The 18,608-nt window shown below is 41.6% G+C and overlaps 1 protein-coding gene across 1 annotated transcript in view; it reads right to left on the reverse strand.

The window, feature by feature from the left end:
* trx (histone lysine N-methyltransferase trithorax) overlaps positions 1 to 18,608 on the reverse strand; it is a 244,798-nt gene that overhangs the window by 73,783 nt on the left and 152,407 nt on the right. The window lies entirely within an intron of this gene.

Raw genomic sequence — 18,608 nt, forward strand, 5'->3', positions numbered from 1 at the left:
AGCACATCCACACACACCAAGGAACCAATACAACACCCAGCACACAATATCACACACAAATACTGTCATCTCTCCCCCCTCGCCTGCCTTAGACCAGCTTCCAGAAGCATATCCATACTCATATCACTCGCCACTCTATTCAGTCACTTAACGACAATGCACAGCTGCATGCACGGCCTCTTGATATCCACCCTTCTGAATCCTATCTCCCTCATGAGGACAGGGTCCACCTGGCCAGGCTGAGATGTGGGCATCATCCAGCCCTCTTGAGTTACCAGAAGAAGCTGGATGACTCCATTGCTGATGCCTGTCCAGGATGCAACACAGCACCCCATACTATTAGGAACATTATGGAAGAATGCATTGCACACAATCACCTATGCCAACAACACAATATACACTCCTTGAGACCTTTGTGGGAAAGCCCAGTCTTGGCCATGGCTTTCCTTAGGGACTCATGGCTGTTCGGCCAGACTGCCTATGAAACAACTACTTCTACTTCTCATCATATCAGTAAGAAGTTCGAGTCCAATCCTTTGTCTCAACTCTTCATTTACAATCCTAATCCCACAGGCCTGTCATTTGAGGATGCACTACACACTCAGCTGATCATTTTCATCTCCAGCTGCTTAAGTTTATGAATATCCTCCTCTTTTACTGCTCAAGTCTCATCACCATACAGCATTACACTCCTAACACATGCTGCATGTTAGCAGTGTACCTGTAATGCTGTAGACAGTGGGACTCGGAAAAACGAGGAGAATATTCATAGATTCAATCATAGAGAGAAGAGAATGATACTGGGAGGAAACCAAGAAACATGTCAGCAATGGAGGCTATGTATTAGTAATTCACATTGCACAGATCCTGCTGGATTCATAGAAATGTTTGGTGTCATTTACACAGTTGATGAAAGGAGACTGTTCACTGATTCTCTGAAAAGATGTCTTAAGACAGTTCATGTAGCTCATTCAGTGCACCTTGAGGAATGAAAGGAAACTTAATGACAGTTTTAAATGTGATTAATTACATAGACCACAACTGAATGATTTGTGGAGACTTAAAAGTACTTTGTATGCTGTTTGGGCAATAGTCGGGCTACACAAAAGTATGACAATGGGTTTTGTTTTTTTTAAAACCGATTTGATGATACCTGTATTTTAGACGTAAATTTTGTGTTTAGGTTGATTTTTAAACTACTTTTGACTTAGATTAATGTGTTTTAGTCATAGGTGGGGAGAACACTGTCATTATGGGGAACAGTCTACTACCAAGTTTGATTTTTTCAAGACTTATTTTTGATGATTTTCAGAATTTATTTTTGGCTTTAGATGAGTTATAAACTGCTTTTGGGCTTTGTTTAGCTTGTTTTAAAGCTACTGGGGTTTAGGTTAGCTAGAAACTTGTTTTTTGGACTCATGTGGGTGAGAGTAGGTCTTGGCTGGTGGGTAAACCCAAAGCTCAAAAATGCATCCCTATTCTTTGCATGTTAAATCTACCCTGAGATACTATACCCCGCCTAGCGATGAGTTTTTACTTAACCAACTGCATCACTGAACTGGGGTATGCCTGTATTTGAATGGATCTTGAATTTGGGTTTCTGTTATCTTGTTACTGTTTTCTTGAGGGGAACAATATTGCAGGCTCCTGGCCTTTTGTTCCTTCTTTATTACATAAAAAAATAAAAATAAATTGTGCATGAGGTTTCCAGGACTGTCAGATGCCAAGTTCCTATCTACCTATAGCCAGACGCCGTAATCCTGAGAGGGATGGCCACATACATATTACCTCCATATTGCCATGACCCCTGCCATTTCATTGCCCTTCTCCCAACTGATACTTCCCTGTCCCATATACCTCTCAACTCCATCCCTCCATTTCATCCTTTGTCTCCCCCTCCCCTCTCCCCCTTCCACCTCATTCATATACACTCCCTTAGTTAGTCTCTCACTCTTCATCCTCTTCACATGGCCAAACCACCTCAATGCGTTTCTCCAAATGTTTTCCATCACATCCACATCTACACCACAATGCTCCTTCACTTCCTCATTTGTCAGTCTCTTACTCCAGGTAATCCCACACTCCTCTCAAATAATTCATTACCACTGCTTTCACTCTTGACCTGTGTTCTTCCAACAAGGTCCAAACTTCACTTCCATATGAGGTGCTCCGAGCCAGAGGGGCGACCGTGCATTTTGCTTATTTGCTTTGACATCTAATTACCAAACTGTATTATACTTTAAACATGTCATGTTTACAGCCATTTTAATTGTCTTGGCTAGCACTTTAAAGCTAAACAATAAAATGCATATAAATATAATTTTACCACTGTATAATTAGCCATGTCAAAGTTTAGCAACTAATTACCGAAAATAAGCAAAATGCACGGTCGCCCCTCTGGCTCGGAGCGCCTCATACGTTAGTGTGGTGATCACAATACTGTGCTGTCATGCAGCTACTTTTTTACTCCCATGCTCTCACTTTCCTATTTCTTATCAATGTTTTCACTGAACCAGTAACCTTTGTTCCCAGTTGTACCCATTCAAGCACTTTACTTCTATGCTCACTTCCCTATTTGTTATCACTGCTTTCAATGAACCAGTAAACTTTGTTCCCTGCTGTACCCTTTCAAGTACTTCATCCTCTAAACTTCCATCATTGCTCATCACACTATGCAAATACTTAATTGCAATCACATTTTCCATATCCTCACTATCCAGCCTCACTTTGCATTCAGGGACTTCATTTCTTTCAAAGACCACAACTTTACTCTTACCTACAGTCATCTTTAGATTCAATTTCTTACATGCTCTCTCAAATTCATTCATCAAACTCTGCAGTTCCTCTTCATATTCACTTAACAATACAGTATCATCTGCAAATAACAGAACAGGAAGCTTCCAAATGCTGCTCTCTCTCATTAGGGCCACTCCAACATCCACTGCCCTACTTTATATCTATTTTATAAATCCATCTATATGCAAACTCAACAATCACAGAGACATGACACATCCCTGGTTCAATCCAACATTCAGATAGAAAAATTCACTCAGTTAACCATCCACATGCACTGCAGCCTAGCACCCATATCATATCCTTCAAGTCAATCAACAGCTTCCCATTTACTCCATGCAGTTTTTATATATTCACATTCCTTGTCAATCCACTCTCATGTGCTTTCTCCAAATCCATGAAGGTCACAAAAAAACTTCTTTCCCTTCTCTAGAAACTTTTCCACTAAACAACTTAGGATGAATATCTCATCTACACAATCTCTTCCCTTTCTGAAACCTCCCTGTTCTTCTCCAACTAACTCCTGTTATTTCCCTAACTCTGTCTATAAGTATCCTACCATATACTTTTCCTGCCACACTAAGGAAACAAATGCCCCTATGATTACCACACATTTCTTTTTCCTTTTTCCTTTATACAGGGGAATAATTATATCTGATTTCCAATCCTCTGGAACTCTACCTTCCTCCCAGGCCAATCTGCACACTTTCCATATCCACTTGACTACTATCTTTCCCCCATGCTTCAGCATTTCACCACACACTCCATCAATTCCTGGGGCTTTCCCCATTTTGACTTCCTACATGCTGTAGGACCTGATACAAGGAAACTTGTCAAGGATGAAAATTTTGAAATCTTTTCTTAGTGTTGAAAAACAGGATTGCCATAAAAGATGTAATTAAAACTTTTTTATCTAACTATAAAGATCCAAAATACATACACACTGTAAGCACAATGCTGAAAAAGTTCAAGGTCCTAGGATGTAACATGAGTTTCAATGTACATTTCCTGAATGCACATTTAGATTATTGTACTAGTTGGAAAATCTGAGAGCTTTAGGTGAAGAACAAGGTGAAAGATTGCATCAGGATATTAGGAAGACGGACAGAAGATACCAAAATGAAAAGCCAACATGATGACCGACTATTGCTGAATGTTGTCCTGTGAGAATCTACCAAAAACCCACAAACAGAAAAGTTTCAGGGACAGTTTTGAAACAAAAAAGTAGCGGTTTTGCATGAAGGAATCTGTAATCAGTGATATGAACATTTATCCTTAGGTCTTCAGAGGAAAAGTTTCTAGGGAAGGGAAAGAAATTGTATGCAGCCTTCACGGATTTGGAGAAGGCATATGGCAGGATGGATAGACAAGGAATGTGGAAAGTATTAAGAATATATTGAGCAAATGGGAACCTGTTGAATGCCATGAAGAGTATGTATGCAGGTGCTGAGGCTGCAGTGCTCTGTGTGTGTGTGTGTGTGTGTGTGTGTGTGTGTGTGTGTGTGTGTGTGTGTGTGTGTGTTCTTACCTAACTGTATCATTACAGGAATGAGTCAAGCTCGTACTGTCCCATGTCTTAAACCATTTTTATCGTACATATCCTTAAATTTATGAATTGTTTTGGCACACACTATTTCATTCGGTAGTGCATTTCACTGATCAACTGCCATATTTGGGAAACTAAATTTCCTTACGTCTTTATCGCCTCTCTTTTCATGCAGTTTTTTGCAGTGTTCTCTTGCTGATGCATCCTCATAGGTTATGTAATCATTTATGTCTGTATTCCTTCCCTGATATGCATTTATATGGCAAAATCATGTCTCCTCTTTTCCTTCTCTCCTGCAGTGTAGGTAGATTCAGTTTTTCCAGTTTTTCTTTTTAGCTTAGATCCCTTAAGCTTGGTACCCATCTCGTAGTGGCGCTTTGAACTTTTTCAATCTTATCTATGTGTTTTTTTGAGATGAGGACTCCAGAGTACTGATGCATACTCCAGGGTTGGTTTGATGAATGATGTTATTATCTTTCTTAGCATGTCATCATTTATGTATGTGAATGCTATTCTCATATTTGCAAACAGTGTATACATGTTTCGAACCTTCTCACTGACGTAGTCAGCTGGAGATAGTCTGTTATTGTCAATCACACCTAGGTCATTCTCTCTTTCTGATGTGTGTAGGGTTTTACTTCCATCCATCATCCAATCCTATGCTGCCCCATGAGAAGCATAGAAGCCCGAGGCTAGGCAGTTGGTCCTGACATTTAAGATGAGAGTGACCAGCCTCACTCATCCCTGAGTGGCATTACATGAGCAATAAACCCCAATCACCCCTTGGATATAAACCTTCACCGGTTCAATCCGACTGGAGCACAATAATTACCCACTAAACCACCAGGCGCCAAAATTTGGTTATATGGTTACCACCCAGCGTACTAAATGGTTTCCTGGTGTACAGGAAACCATTTGGCTTGTCACTCAGTGTAGAGTCACCCACAAGCAGAAGGGAGAGGAAAGAATGAAGGAATTCCTTCCTAACTTATAATCCCATTCAGGTCTTTTTCCACTTTCACCAAACTTGATTACATGACACTTGTCCACAATAAATTCCATCAGGTCTTTTTCCACTTTCACCAAACTTGATTACATGACACTTGTCCATACTGAATTCCATTTGCCATGTATTGTTCCATTCATAAAGTTTATTCAATTCTTCTTGTAGCTCTTTACAAGAGTCTGCATTAGTAATTTTCCGTTGTATTTTTGCATCATCAGCAAACATATTTAGATAGCTTTCAATTCCATTGTTGCTATCTATATCATTTATATACACTAAAAACATGACTGGTGCTAGCACTGAGCTCTGTGGAACTCCGCTAGTCACTTCCCTCCATGATGAGTAATTTCCCCTTAGTACTCTTCTCATTTCTCTTTTTTTGAGAAAATCTTGCAGTTTGACTTGGATTCCTCCTTGATGGTACAGTTTCCTTAAAAGTCTTTGGAGCAGTACTCTGTCAAATGTTTTCTTGAAATCTACTGTAAATAGATACTGTCCACGCATCCTTCTCTTTTCTGTAATGTTTCTGTTACTCAATCATAGTAGCTCAACAGATTAGTAACACATGATTTTCCCTCTCTGAAACCAAACTGTCTTTCTGTTATCATACTGTGTTCTTCTAGATGATTTACCCAAACTTTTCTTATCAGCTTTTCTAATACCTTGCTTACAACACTGGTTTGTGATACTGGTTGGTAGTTGAGTGGATTTTGTCTATTCCCTTTCTTGAATAAGAGAACAATGTTTGCTTTTTTCCAAATATCAGGTAGTTTACCTTGTTCCAAGGATTCCTTGAAAATTAGAGATAATGGTTTACTTAACTCCTTTGCACATTCATGTAGCACCCAACATGAAATTTCATCAGGACCATTTGCTTTTCCTTTGACTAATTTACTTAATTCCTCCTGTATTTCTTTTTCTGATATTTGTTTATCTGCTAATATGTGTGGGCATGCATGTTCCATATCATCCCTCTCGAAATTATTTTACTCTGTAAAAACTGAATGGAAAGTCTTATTTAGTTTCATTCATTCATTCATTGCCAGACGCCATGTATCCCAAACGGGGTGGCCAACGGCTTAGAGTTAATTGTTTTACAGGGAGGGGCACTAATCCTCCACCAACCCCACGTGACACATAGGGTGCTGCACAAATATCCTTCTCTTGTGTATGGGTGTTCTCCTTATCCGTAATGGATTATATTTTATCTTTTACTTTTGTTTTGTTTTGGATGTAGCTGTAAAACAGCTTCGGTTGACCACTACTTTTATTTATGATGTCCCCCTCAAACTATTTTTGGCCTTCCCTCCTTATTCTTGTATAATCGTTTCTTGTCTTTTTATAGCTGTTATATTCCCTTTCACTATTGTGTCTTCAGTATCTATTTCACAACAAATCTCTTTTTTCTTTTGATTTTGTACATTCTGTATTAAACCATTTCTTTATTTTCTTTTCTGCTTCTTTGTGCTATGGGATGTACTTCTGGACTCCTATTTCATAGAGTTCACAGAATTTTTTATACATAGCATTGAAATCTTGTCCTCTAAGCTCCTTTTCCCAATCCATTTCTAAGAAGTACTGTAATTCTTTAGGTCATAGTAGTTTCCCTTTTTATAATTTAGGCTCTTTTTGTAACCTTCATTGCTGTTAACTATGTCATATGCAATCCTGAAGTTGCAGTTTAGTACTGCATGGTCACTTTTGCCGAATGGAGGGTGATACATCAAATTGTCAACATCATTTTCCCGCCTAGTAAATATAAGAATTAGTACTGAGGGTACATCGAGTCCTATTTTTCTGGTACTTTCCCCTACATGTTGTGTTAGGAAAAACTCCTGCATGAGATCCAGGAGCTTTTGGTCCCAACAGCTTTCTTGGCTTATTATATCTAGAGTATTCCAATTTATATTTGTATTAAAATATTCAGTTAGTATAATTCTTTCCAATTTCACTTCCATTCATGTAGTAATGCTCTTAAACTCTGAACTGTACTGTACTCTCTGCCAGATCCTCATATTTGCCTCTTTCCCATGTGGCTGATCTGGGTGGCATGTATAAATCTGCCACAATTATTTTCCCTTCAGATGTATTGATCTCTACTGCAATGTGTGTGTGTGTGTGTGTGTGTGTGTGTGTGTGTGTGTGTGTGAGAGAGAGAGAGAGAGAAAGAGAGAGAGAGAGAGACACTGGGCATAGGATTCATGGCCCATTACCAAGGCCCAGCAGTCCTCCTACATAATACACCTCCACATGTCACCATTTCGACACTAACACCCACCATCCACACTGAATACATGTTAGGGCTGTCTCATACAGGACTGGTGTATTGGTATTAGCAAGGGTATTTTTATGACATGTTGGCAGGTCATCTAGATCAGTAAAGTCTGCTTTAAAGAGATTCATATCCTTAAACTGTTCCCTGCCCCAGCTGGGATTCGAACCTGGGTCCAATCGGACTGCAGGCCAACTCTCTACTGATTCAGCCACTGCCTCCCCCAAATAATGGATAGTGAACTGAGTGAATTTTTCTATCTGAATGTTGGATTGAAACTGGGATGCATCATGTCCCTATGGTTACTCAAGCTGTATATGGATGGAGTTATAAGAGATTCAAGGTAGAGCAATGGATGTTGAAGCAGCCCTAATGAGAGAAAGCAACATTTGGAAACTTCCTGTATTGTTGTCTGCAGATGTTACTGTATTCTGTATTGTTAAGTGAAGACAAAGGGGAACTGTAGAGCTTGGTGAATGAGTTTGGGAGGGTTTGTAAGAAACAGAATCTAAAGGTGAATGCAGGGAAGAGTAAAGTTATGGTCTTTGAGAGAAATGAGGCCATTGAATGTACAGTGAGGTTGGATCATGAGGAAATGGAAAATGTGAGTGCATTTTAGTACTTGGGTAGTGTGACAAGGAAGAATGGAAGTTTGGAGGATGAAGTGTTTAACCCTTAAACCGCGGGCATATTCGCGCTCCGACAGACTCTCTAAAAATATTTGCCAAAAATCATTTTTTTGTTTTTTATGTGCTCGACTCTGGGCATAGGCTTCTCAGCCTGCTCCTAAGGCCTAGTAGTCCTCCTACATATCGTACACCTCTACATGTCACCACTTCAGCGCTAACACCCACCGTCCATATTGAATACATGCTAGGGCTGTCTCATACAGGACTGGTGTATTGGTCTTAGCGGGGGTATTTTTACGACATGTTGGCGGGTTTTCTGGTAGATCGGTAAACTCTGCCGTAATGAAATTCAAATCCTTAAACTGTTCCCTGCACCAGCGGGGATTTGAACCTGGGTCCAGTAGGACCGCAAGCCACCTCTCTACTGATTGAGCCACTGCCTCCGCTATATATTAGTCCTAGAATATTAAAATCACATATACTTATGGCACATACCTTCAGCTTTCTCCTTGGATGTTTGTTGAGCCTTCGTCGAGTACCGTAGGACTTGTGGAGACCTCTGAAGTTGGGTAACGAAGTCTCCACTTTACACTTCCCGACAACTCGTAATATGATTACCACAGCCTGATATTATCACTAGAAACACTATTCTATGATTCTCAAATAGTTTGGAATCCATACTCCAAAAAAAAAAACACTGTGAGAGCAATGAAAATTACGAGGGTGTATGACCATCCCACTTCCGATCGTTCACCGCAGGTGTTGTCTGTTATTCATAAAAGCGCTCACAGTTTATATTTCTGTTACTATATAACACTTATATATAACTACAGTCTTTATCCATAAGTTTCCTTCAGTAATAGTAGTTTATTGTCACTGTAGGGATTCAATTTCTTTCAGTAAAATACATAGCATTCACTTTCTCATCCTGTATACTAGCACTGAGAGTGAATGTCACTTTCACCTTCACTCTCATAACTCATAGTATTCATACATGCTAGAGAGAAACTTTCACTTTCATTACGCCTAGTATATATACTCGTATTCTTATAATACTACCGGTACTCATTTACATTTCTATTTACGTTTTCTATTTGATTTACATTACAGTAATCACTCCAATATCCGGATCAATAGAGCCATCGGTAGGTTCGGATATTGGTTTTGTCCGGATATTGGGCCCCAGCTTATGGACTTGTACTTACGGACCCTAACACAGAGAAACACCTATACAACTCCCTCCGGACATGCATAGCACCTATTTAACACCCAAATCACACCAATAAGGCACATAAATGACTGAAATAAATGCAATAGACACATAAAATGTGGGTTTAGAAGTATGTTCATACATTAATAAACATTCTGGTACTTATGGACTCTAACCGAACCTAACCTAACCGAACCTAACCGAACTCTGAAAAACCCATTCCTACTGCACATGCATGAGGTAAGTTTAGTATGGAAAGAAGTACAGTATGACACTTTCTGGTAAGTATAGTATGGGAAAAAATACAATATGAAACATTCTGGTAAATATAGTATGGAAAATAGTACAACATGAAACATTTTGGCTACTTACAGCAAGTCCCTGGCCACCTCGATGAATAACCGCCTCCTCTCGGACTCTGACAGTAAGAACGATTTCCTGAAGCACTTGCACTACACTCTTCCTGAAGTCTTGCACTGAACTTAGTCACTAACACACAGAAGTCCGTTCTTTTCACAGTGTTCACTTTAGTCCAAATAATGTTCCATTAAATTTAAGTGTTGCACATTAACTTTTCCCAAGTTTTTTTAAATTTTCCAAAGCCAAAACAAAGAAGGTTAGTTACGTTAAATTTCTTTTCTACTCAGTCTTTTCTCCCAACTTGAAAACCTTAACACAACACACCGTTTTCACTGCACAACACTCAAAATTCCCGTGTGGTCTAGTGGAGAAGTTCTTGCTGTTTATTCACTGTCAGAGCCCGAGAGTATCACTGGCAGGCGTCAAGGGAGTGCATCGGTGGGTAGTGGTGATGGCGTACCGACTACAGAAGACTCTGAAGACAGCCGCAAACTCACGTCGACGGTGACTCCACTGTAGCTGATGTGCTGGGCTGTGGCTCGGAGCATGAGGGCCTGTCTTGGGGAGGCAACGGAGTGGAACCAGGGCTTGGCACAGCGGGGGTCCACGGGCCTGAAAAAACTGTCAATCGTTGACTGGGACGCAAGGACCGACGATTCTGGCGATTGATGATGCGCTGCCGGAAAGCACGCACTTCCTCCCACGAGTCCCAAGGGCCCCATCTCCCTGTCGCAGTCCGGGTGTTCCAGGTAGTCTAGGACGAACTCTAGATGTTCCCGGAGTGCGCTCAGCTTGGGGATGGCTGGAGTAGTGTCCTGCTGGGCGGAGTCTGCATCATCATCGCCTTCGTCGTCGGAATCTTCAAGTTCGGGACTGACACCAGCAACCGAAGACGCGATCTCGATATCAGACAACGTCTGATACCCAGGATCGCCTCGTCGTCGTTCAACCACTCACGAACATCGTCCACATCAACATCGTCGCCGTGCGTACGCGGCCGTGCATGGAAGTCATCCACGTCAAACCCTAGGAAATCGTACTCCACATCTGTTCCGAGAAGCAGGCACGAGACCAACCATTTTCAAGAGTTTTCACAGGGACTTCCTTCCATGCACTAGCCCAGTTGTACAGCGCAGACTTGATGTTTGTAGCGGCGAAGGTTTTCCAAAGTCCGCTTGCCTCGAGTGTCACGTCCTTCCTGCGCTCGTCCTCGTCCTCGAGAACCACCATCACCTCGTCCAGGAACTTCCGACGGTACAGGCGCTTTGTTGCCACGATCACTCCTTGGTCCATTGGTTGAATGAGAGCAGTCGTATTAGGTGGCAGAAACATGCACCTAATACGGCCATTCTCAGCAACCAAGTCCTTGTCGCACGGGTGGGCAGGTGCATTGTCGAGGAGAAGGAGAGCCTTTACCTGGTCGCGAGGAATTCCCAGTGTCTCGTCTGGTAATGTATGACCTCCTTGACGAAGTGATGGTGAAACCAGTCTTTGAAAATCACAGCTGTGAACCATGCTTTCAAAGAATGGTACCATACGACAGGAAGGACATCCATCACCCCACGAAGGCACCGAGGCTGCTTTGCACGGCCAACAATAACGGGCTTAAGCCGGTGCATGCCGTTAGCATTGGCACAACACAAAGCAGATATCCGTTCCTTAGAAAGCTTGCGGCCAGGTACACGCTTCTCCGTCTCATCGGCGAGAGTGTTCGTTGGCACCGAGCGATAGAATAGGCCAGTTTCGTCAGCGTTATAGACTTGACCGAGAGTGAGGCCCTCCCTGTCGATCAAGCCTTTCACCTTGTGCAGAAACTCGTCCACTCCATCCTCGTTAGCGTCCAATGCTTCGCCATGTGCTTTACGGTTAGTAAGGCCATGTCGCAACTTGAACGCGAAGAGCCAACCCTCGGATGCCTTGAAGTCTAGGGCGTCGTGAAGCCTTGCAAACTTCTCAGCAGCAGCCTTCAGCTCCGTTCCACGTACCATCACACCAGCTGCACGTTGCTGTCGATACCAAATCAACGTGGAGCGGTCGATCTCTGCATACTTGCCCAGGAGTAAACATAACCTTCCTCTCCACGTTGCGTTTGCTTCTCGACGAGAAGACAGCCGTGTACTGCATGAGCATGTCTCGGGAACGCTTGATATCAAACAAAGTCGACCTGGCCAGGTTGAACTCGCGGTAGAATGCGAGAGGAAGACCAACCCGCATCAACCTTCTCCAATATCTCCCGTTTCTTCTCCAGAGTCAACACCACTCTCTTCCTTTTCTCAGGAGGCGGGGCCATCATCACACACACTAAGAGTAGGGCAGAGAGCAGCAGGAGGCCTTGCAGCAAGTACGGCACCACCACAAAAGCGAGCACGTGGGCAGCCATGACGAACAGCGCAGGTCCAGTCGCGGTGAGAGACAGGCGGGAAGTGGGGATGATGCAGCGGCGCTCTATCGGACGTCGGAGGAATGACGAACCAAAACAATGCTCTCACGCGGCGCGCGCGGCAAGTTCAAATTACGGACGGCAAAAAATCGGTTTTTTTTCCAATTTTTTTGGATTTTCGGACCATTTTGGGAATGTTTGATCCCAGGACGATAAGGTTCGGTTAGTGGGGATGTTCGGTTATTGGGCGTCCGGATATTAGAGTGATTACTGTATTTACATTTCTATTTTATTTACACTGTGTTATGCACTGTCACTTGATTTAACTTAAAAAACTATTTTCCACTGTTCACTTATATTTACATTCATTGCTTTCATTTGCTGTTTACACATTATTTACAATTCCACTTGCACTGTTTTACTCAATAAAAAGATCGTAGTCACTCTCGATCAATTGTCAGCCCTTGACCTCTTTCCACACGAGGTTTAGTAGGGGGTAAAGGTCACAGGGCCCTTTGCATGGGTCTAAAAAGTGGCTGAAGTTAGCAGGAGCAAATCAAACATACTTCCACCTTCAAAGACGACAGTGAACTGATAGTAGTGGCCTCCTGCCGCCTGGCTAGGGTGAGTGAAATACTACCAACTTCAGCCCTGTGAGACCTGCTAATATATAGCAATGAAATGACTGGCAGGAAACCAAGACAATACATAATAAATTAGGTAGTTCCAGGTGAATGTACATATCACTTAGGCTTCTCCCTTCCCTCCTTATGTGTATATTTATTACGAAAATAGATTATACGGCATATTTCAAGGGGAAATAAACAGCGAAAATTAGCGAACGAGTGCACGTGAGGTGTTGTCAGGTGATAATTAGGCAATTCCAGGTGTATCGCACTATCACTTACCTTATTTCATTTTTGTATATATTATTTGGTATAAGAATAGGGCATAGGGCTTATTTCAATGGATGAAATCAGTGGAAAATTCCAGGAAAGATTTACTTAGCATAGAATACAGTGTGGTGGCCTGAAATAATTAGGTAGTTCCAGGTGAATGTAAATATCACTTAGGCTTCTCCCTTCCTTTCTTATATATATTTTTATTACGAAAATAGATTATACAGCATATTTCATGGGGAAATAAACAGCGAAAATTAGCGAACGAGTGCACGTGAGGTGTTGTCAGGCGATAATTAGCCAATTCTAGGTATATGGCACTCTCACTTACCTTATTTCTTTCTTGTATATATTATTTGGTATAAGAATAGGTCACAGGGCTTATTTCAATGGATGAAATCAGTGAAAAATTCCAGGGAAGAAATACTTAGCGTAGGAAGGCCGGGCGGGCGAGAGGATAGGGTAATGGAGAGGAGGTAGGGAGGGGAGTCAAGAACAGGGAGAAATGGCTAAATTGTCAACAATGGATGAGAGTACAGATGAGATTAGGAGTGCTGACAAGTGTTGGACATTAGCAGTACTGATAGATGATACAAGCCACCACTTCAAAGCCTGGGCGAATTAAAAATAACACAGAATCAAAAAAGTGTCACCCCGCGGTATGATCCCTTGCTCCCAAGCGTCACAAAAGTGACGCCCCGCGGTTAAGGGGTTAAAAGAGTACAACAAAGAAAGGTTGCTGGTTCTCTGAAAGCAATGATAAGAAATAAGGAAGTGAGCATGGAAGTAAACAAGCCGCTGCATGACAATACAGTATTGTGATACCAACTCTAACGTACAGAAGTGAAGCATAGATGTTGTTGGAAGGATAAAAGTCAAGAGTGAGAGCAGTGGAAATGGGTTATTTGAGCGGAGCATGTGGAGTAGACATGGTAAGACTGACTGACAGATGAGGAGGTGAAGGTGCATTGTGGTGTGGATGTGGATGTGATACAAAGCATTGTGAGAAATACGTTGAGGTAGTTTGGCCATGTGGAGAGGAGGGACAGCAAGAGACTAATGAGGAGAGTACGTGAATGAGGTGGAGGGGGGGGGGGTGGCAGAGGGGGAGGCCAAGGATGAGATGGAGGGATGGAGTGGAGAGGTATATGAGAGAGGGGACTGTGACTTGGGGGGAGGTCAGTGAAATGGCAGGGGACAGAGCGACATGGGGCGATATGTTTGTGTCCACCCCTTATGGGATCAAGGCATCTAGCAATAAATAGATGGATACATAGATAGTATGCATACTGTTTACTGTACTTTTATTCGATATTATAAAGATGCATAAATAATTTTTAATTTTTATTTTCTTTTGCTAATATTAAGAGGAAATATACAAAGAGAAATTAGGAGATATCAGAAGGCCTAGTGAATGATGAACAGGGTGGCTTTAGGAGTGGCAGAGGGTATCAAATATATGCTGTGAGACAGACAGTGGAGATGGCTTGTGAGAAGGACTATAAGATGTTTATGGCATTTATGGATCTGGAAAATGCATATGACAAGGCAGACAGAGAAGAACTGTGGAAGGTTTTGCACGTGTATGGTGTAGATGGTAAGCTGCTAGGTGCCGTCATGAATTTTTCTGATGATTGTGACACATGTGAATGGGTAAATGGACATCTAAGTGAATAGTTAATGATAATGTGGGAGTGCAACAAGATTGTGTGATGTCCCTACGGTTGTTCAATATATACATCGATGGGGTGATGAGAGAAGTAGAAATACGAGTAACAGAGAGAGGGATGGCACTGATAATGAATGGTGATGGATGGAATATCTCAAATTTGTTGTATGCTGATGATGCAGTGCTACTTGCAAATACTGGACAAGAACTTGGTAGACTAATGTACTGCTGATGTCTGTGAGTGACGTGCCTCGACAGTACAGGTAACTCGCACGGAACACGATCTCGCGGAACGCGCTCGCAATTATACACGGTAAGGGCTGGGATACATATAAGACAACGTAAGATTAAAAAACCATCATGAAAACTACAAATTAATGCAGGAGAGGCCTTTGAAAGATCAAATCCTCGAACGTCACCGCAGCGCGAGGTTTGTTTTGATTACATGACGATCTAGGCGGGAAATTATTCAGTGAGTGAGACATTCCCGAGTACAGTAGCACAGTATTTGTAAGTTAAATATTTAGAGTACTGTACTGTTCTGGTAAGTTTATGTGCAACTTAAAGTACTATTAAATAACGTTAAAGCAAGAAATAAAGTCTTATAACCAGTTTACCTGACAGGCGTCAGAATATTGCCTTTTTCATTTGTTCGTTTTTTCCACAGTACTGTACAGTATTTGTAAGTTAAATATTTACTGTTCTCGTATGTACTGTACTTGTAAGCACTTAAATAAAGTTAAATCATTAAATAAAGCCTTGTAACCAGTTAACCCGAATTATATGATTACCCATGATCGGCGTCGGAATATTGCCTTTTTTGTTTGTTCGTTAAACTCTTACTGTACTGCTTTTCTACAGTACTGTATTTGTAAGTTAAATATTTACTGTTCTGGTATGTACTTGTAAGCAATTAAAGCATTAAATAAAGCCTTGTAACCAGTTAACCTGATTTATATGATTACCCATGATCGGCGTCGGAATATTGCCTTTTTTGTTTGTTCGTTAAAGACTTATAATAAGAGAAAAATACATTTTTGTCTTGGTATCTTTACCTATTTGCTCAGGTTTGCTGTAATGGTTTGGATCATTTGATGCAATGCAAATTGTAGAAAACTGTGAAAACTTTGGGGAAGTGAACGAAAATCTGGGACATGAGACTGACCTTGACTTCACCCTCTCATGTGTCATCTGTCAGTTCATCACCTGCTATCGTGATGAGTGGATGTACGATTTTTTCGCTCGTGGCCATGCCTAACCACACGTAGTTACATCCATTATCTCGACCCAGACAGAAAATGCAATCTTTTTCCTCCCTTGCAAAACACAAACAACCACCCTGTTTACGAGACAGCAATATATATTGCGAAAATAACAAGGTAAAATGATAGAGAAAGATGAACACGTTATGACGGAAGAAGTACGTTTTCCCCGTCTGTAAACGTATTTATTTCTGTTTTGTATCTGTATTCGTAATAATTAGACTTATTGTTAGTTCTGAAACTGCATTACGATTCTATTTTTAGCCATACTCGTGGTGTGGGAGCTGGAAGTTGTGACACAACTTCCTTATTGCTAATCGGACTGACCCTCCACTTTATTCTCCCGTGGCAGAGTCTAGCCTTGGAGGACGTGCAGTTTTCTCATTTAGGACTGAAAATTCAACTCTTTTGCTCCCTTTTCCAAGCATGGGCACAACGATAACGTAAAAAATAACTCGAAATTACCATAAACATATATCAAAAAGGTGAAAATGTATTCATAACATTTTTTTTTTTCAGCCATTCCTAACAGATTATGTACTGAAATCATTCGATATCACAGCACTGCATTTCTAAGTTAAATATGTACTGTTCTGGTATGTACTTGTAAGTTAAAGCACTGGTACCAGTTAACCTGATTTATATGATTACCTATGTCGGCGTCGGAATGTTTCCTTGTGTTTACGTACAGTATTTGTGTGTTGAAGTTTTGCTCTGGAGTACTGTATTTGTGAGTTATAACATTAAATAAACCTTCTAACCACTTAAAGTGCTTTCTAGTGATTACCAGTGACAGATAACAGCAAAACAACACATTTGGGGGGTCTAGGGAGCAAAATATGGGGTAGTTTAAATATACGCGATTTCGCACCTAACACGGAACGGTAGGAACGAAACCCACGTGTTCCGTGCGAGTTACCTGTAAATGTAGAAAAAAGTAAAGTGATGGTAATCGACAGAGAAGGTGACTCCCAGAGTGATGTTACAGTGAATGGAGAGAGACTGGAATTGGTGAGAGGGTTCAAATACCCGGGTACAGTGATAAAAAGGCGAGGAAAATGTGCAAAAGAAGTGGAAAGTAGAGTGACACAAGGAAGGAAAGTACCTGGTGCTATGAGTGCCTTGATAAGAAACAGGCTTGAGTGTTGCTTACATGAAAGAGTGTTAGTGCCAACTTTAACATACAGATGTGAGACTATGGTGTGGCATGAAATCAAAATGACAAGAGTGAAAGCAGTGGAGATGGGACTGCTCAGGAATGTATGGGGAGTACAGAGAATGAAGAGGATACAAAATAATGTGATTCATTAAAGATGCAGAGTCAGGAAGTCTGTGGACATCAGAATCTATGAGAGTGTACCGAGATGGTATGGTCATGTGGTGAGAATGGATAACAACAGAGTGGTGAATAAGGTGTATCTGAGCAAATCTGAAGGAGGGAGGAGGCGAGGTAGGCCAAGGAGAAGGTGAAGGAATATGGTGAATGAGTGTGTGAGGAGGAGAGGTTTGGAAGTCGGTGAGGCTATGGGACTGACAAGAGATCTTGCTGGCTGGAAGAATTTCATGAGAAGAAGCATATGATCAGATATTTGGCATCACTTTTAACGTGACAGCGTTCAGACTGACTCTCGGATACATTTATGTGAAGCTACAGACTATGGTGAAGTTTGTGGGGTACAGATACAGCCAGGATTCTGGGGGCTTGAATGATGAGTGCATGGACGCATGGCTCATTGAACTGGGCAAACTTGGGCTGTCTGGATGTTGCTACTCCTCACCCTGCCCTAGGGAGGGAAAGGAGGTCCGGATGATGATGATGATAAGTTTGCTTATATGCTAGTTCAGGCATGATCAAGCAATATTCATCATCATTTGAGAGATGACTTTATGTGATGGAGGATAACTGGTGGGCAATTTGGAAACGGCAGCCCCCAAATATACTAATTAAGAAAAAATCACTAAACCACCTATCAACATGTTACGTTTTGCTAACCTTAGTTACTTTTTACCACACTTAATCCAACCATCCATTATCCAATCCTACGCAGCCCCACGAGAAACATAGGAGACCGGGGCTAGGCAAGTTGGTCCTGACATTTAAGATGAGAGTGACTAGCCTCACTCATCCCTGAGTGGTATTACGTGAGCAATAAACCCCAACATCCCTTGGATATAAACCTGCACTGGCTCAGTCTGATTGAAGCACCTTAATTACTCACTAAACCACCAGGCACCATAATTTGGTTGTATGGTTACCACTCAGCATAGTAAATGGTTTCCTGGTGTACAGGAAATCATCAGGCTTGTCACTCAGTGTAGAGTCACCCACAGGCAGAAGGAAGAGGAAAGAATGAAGGAAAGAAAAAAAGACAGAGGAAGGAGTGTAATGCCACCCACAGGCAGAAGGAAGAGGAAAGAATGAAGGAAAGAAAAAAAGACAGAGGAAGGAGTGTAATGCCACCCACAGGCAGAAGGAAGAGGAAAGAATAAAAGAAAGAAAGACAGAAGAAGGAAGGAAGAGAGGAAAGGGCAGACACCCAAAGCACCACTACATCAAGTGAGTGGATGGTGAGTGCCTCCAC

This window comes from Coenobita brevimanus, chromosome 60, assembly GCF_032717465.1.
Source record: "Coenobita brevimanus isolate Jiangsu-jjx chromosome 60, ASM3271746v2, whole genome shotgun sequence".
NCBI classification, from domain to species: Eukaryota; Metazoa; Arthropoda; class Malacostraca; order Decapoda; family Coenobitidae; genus Coenobita; species Coenobita brevimanus.